This window comes from Suillus subalutaceus, assembly GCF_016647625.1.
Source record: "Suillus subalutaceus strain FC151 chromosome Unknown DFJ58scaffold_115, whole genome shotgun sequence".
Lineage (NCBI taxonomy): Eukaryota > Fungi > Basidiomycota > Agaricomycetes > Boletales > Suillaceae > Suillus > Suillus subalutaceus.
This window is the reverse complement of record NW_024540364.1, coordinates 160,269-164,381: the sequence shown is the minus strand read 5'-3', so window position 1 is coordinate 164,381 and position 4,113 is coordinate 160,269.

The following is a 4,113-nucleotide window of genomic DNA, read 5'->3' as shown; positions in this document are numbered from 1 at the left end:
AGGACATCACGGGCAAGTCGAGAGAGGTTCGGAAACTGTGCTCGGCGACCCGCCCACCACTGAATGGGGTCGCAAAGGTCAAAGTCCTCTTGCGAAAGTTTTAGGTACTCCTCAAATTCATCTACCAAAACATTTGACCGCTTCTTGTACCTCGCCGTGAAATTCACCTTCGAGGGAGAATTTCTACCATCAGACACATTTGCGTGATGGCCTGTGCTGGCAGACAGCGATGACGCACTGTCCTGCGCAACAGATGTAGTGGCATAGTCTTTTTCATACAGGGCGTGTAGGTCATTCTTCAGTGAGTCGATTTGTGACCGTGTACTTGCATCATTGGCATCGCAATCATCACGGAGACCTTTGTAAGTAATGTGGGGATCGAGAACTTGAAACTAGATTAGCTATCAAAATAAATCTAAATTCAGTGCAGGACTCACTCGAAGCCCAGACATAGTACGGTGAGTCATCAATCTTGAAGAAGTAGTCGCTGAGCTTCCGATGCGCATTGATCAAAGCGAGCTGTATCTTTGCTGGGGCTGAGTCTGGAAGATTCGCTAAATCATCCCGAAGTGACTCCTCAAGGCCTCGAAATATAGCATGAGCTGAAGACAACATTGGGTGCTTGGTTGTTGACATTTGAGTGGTTGCTGACCGGAATGCTTTCAGCCACCCCGTCACTAGTTCAATTGCTTGCCAATCGTCATCAGAAAGTTCATATTGTCGTAGTTCACGTGTCTTTGCCACAAAATCATTGATAGCCTTGCGGGAATCCAATGCACAACCTGTGAATTTGATTGGTACTCAATCATAAATTATGGAACTGTACTTACAAAGCATTTGATGTGTCGATGACCAGTGGGTCTTGACGTCCAAAATGAGCATGAGCGCAACTTGACTGAGTGTATTCTCAGTCTTCTTGAGTGATATTGTGACCTCCGCAAGCCATGCCTTGCGTCGCTGTGGGCTTGACCGAACTGACCGAACAATCTTTCGAAGCTGTTGGATCCATCCATTAGTAATGTGTTTTATGAAACTGTGATTTCAATACCTTGTCGACAGCCGACAAAACCCCCTGCAGAGTGCCAGATTGATCATCGTCGTTGTCATCCATTTCATCAAGAAGTGCAGCGTTATCATCATGCTCACGGTCTATGGGAGCAGTAACTGAGTCCTGGTATGCAGATTCTCTACGTCTCGAATCTGGCTTGATAGCACCGATGCCTTCAAGAAGCTGCATTGCAGATAGGTGCACAATATGTGGCAAACAACGGATCCGTGCTTTCTTGTGCGAGAAGTCGATCCCCTCAGCGGAACACTTTTCTTCAAGGGATTCAAGTAGTGTATCGTTGTTCGTAGCATTGTCACATACGACACCCATGATCTAAGATAGAATGAGTACATAAAATCACGCAACCCGCTGTTTCGTACCCGATCTTTGAGTCCGTAAAGTTCGAGTGTGTCCCACACAGCTTCAGCAAGATTAGCACCACTGTGTTCACCAATAATTTCACGAAAATCAATCAAAAGCTCTTCTGTTGATGCGAAGTTGAAGGTTGGGCGCAAAAATGATGGGAGGGACATACCTAACTGCCAGTCATTGGTCACATAATGCATGATAATTGCGAGGAACGCAAATTGGTTGCTCGAGGTCCAAGCATCTAGGGAAAGGCTCACTTTCGCCTCGAGTTCCTGAAGAAGGTTGGTAATGTATGAGAAAATCTTTTTTGAATTGTTCAACTTACCTGAACCATGTCTTTGATTCCTTGGATAGTCTCGTCACCCATCTTCATGATACAACGTTTGATTGCCATTTGTCCAGGGATACGTAGTGAACCTTGGTGAGTGTACTCAATGAATGCTTTGAACTCTGGCTTTTCGACCTCGTCAAACGGCTGGTCACATGCAACGAGCCATTTCGCATGCAGGTCTTCAAATTTGTCTTGGTTCCAGGCACCGAATGTTTTGTTGACTTGCTTGTTGAAGGCGTCAACGAGATTTGCAGATGCTTGCTCAAGCTGTGTCAGGTATGCTGCTGCTGCGTCGGGATCAAGAACTTTTTCGCCTTGTGCCATTTTGAGCTCATCTTCGGTGGGAGGTGTTCCGCGAGACTTCAGGATGAGGTATAACCAATACATAGGTGGAAAATGTGTTTTGAGATGCCCGATCAAGCCTGATAGTCACACTGTATTAGCAAGAAAGATGCTAGCCAAAACACGATACAACTTACCATTCAGGCTGCTTTTCATTGCACGTGTAATGGTGAGGACCTTCCGATTATCCAAGTAACACTTGTAGTGTTTATCTCCTGGATCACCAGCCTGACCCGCAGCATTCGACTGTACGACATCGTAGAAGTGATATATCGGGTTCCGCTTGGTAGCCTAATAATTTCGTAAGAACTGAACTCTCTGAGACAAAACGGCACCATACCTTGACAGCAGGCACGGAACCTCGAAGGGGTACAGCATCTTCCAAGTCGACAGGACTTTCTTGCATAGTCACGGTCGTAGCAGCTCTTCGGCTGGCAGATGCCCGAGTGGTTGACTTTTTGGTCAAGCACTTGCGCTTGTTTTGCCTGTTTGATTGTTCCGGAACTGTTTTTGAAGGCAACAAGTGCGCGAGCTTGTTTTGCATAATATTGAGTTTATGAACAATGCTCTAGAGCTATTCTCAACTCACCTCTTCGTTCGTGATTTCAATGACATCCGATTCACTATCAGAGTCCAATGCAGTATCCGACGGCGAGCTTGAAGAACTAATGTAGTCACTCCCTTCATCATCCAGGTCACCTTCAACGGCAAGACCCTCAAAGCGATTCTGCGTGGTTTTCGACTTCTTGGTTCTCCTGGGCTTAGACTTGGTGGCAGGAACATTTGGACTACCTTCAGAGGCCAATTCTGCTGTGATACTCTCAGTTAAGCGTGCGGTATTCTTAGTGCGGTGCCCACGACCGAGGACAGTCTGGAATTGCGGTTCATTGGTAGGACTAGAGGACATTGAGGGCAGAAATACGAGAGGGACAACAAACTAGTAACTAGGGAAGTCTTAGTAGAATATTATAAGGAACATACGGAGAGTACTGCTTCCATCAGCGTGAAGCGCATGCAGCAAACTGTCAGACTTATTGCAGTCGTCGTCGTCGTCGTCGCAGGACATGGCGGTTCAGGGCAAGAAGTCGCGGATAAACCGGCACCCTTTCCGACCGTAAAGGCCATAAAGGTACTGTTGACGGCCGTATGGAATACGTCTTGTACGGTGTACGGTCCAGCCGTACACCGTACATATTGATTTCTTTGTGCAGGTCCAGCGGTACGGCAACCGTATCCGTCGACGGTTGCCGTACAAACCGTCTATGACGGCGACGGCGTGCAGCCCTAATCATGACATGGTATCAAACTTCGGTTACATTCTTGCCAGGTTCAATGTTCAATGTTCAGTATTCATGTAATGGTGAAATGATGTATTAAAGCAAAATCATGGAAGAAAAATACCGAATGTTTATGCTGAATCGAATCTGCTGATATGGATGGTCATCAAGATAGGAAATAAAATAAGTGATTTAGGTCACGGTGGAGCTCGATGTGACAATCATACCAGCGCTAGGCGCGTATGAGTGTCATAGGCACAATTTGCCTTACCTTGAGGAAAGGAGTAAAGCGCTAGTCACCAGCGCTATTCAGCTCCCAAGCTATCCGCTTTGGAACCGCTTTTCTCCCATAGCACGCTGCCCGGCCCAACGCCTAGGTATTCCGTCCTCCCATGTCCTGCCTATGTCCACCTACCTCCACTGGTGCATTATTTTTCATTAAACGTCACTACTCATCAGTTGCAGGTCTTATTACATGCATCCTCGTGTTCCGCTGCGCTGCATGTCTTATTACCTGTCGCTACATCGTGCCTCCATCAGTGTCACTACTATTCTCACCTACGCATTCCCGAACTTTTACGCAGTATGATAAAATGACCCGTCGCACATACAGTACAGTACTTTCCCTTCCCCGGACCTTTGCTGGTGTTGGAGTGACTTTAGTCGCTATATCCTAGTTTTGGTGCAATCGATTCCGCTCTTGCCAATCTCTCTGATCGCATATCGCTTGACTTGCTTCGAGTGCG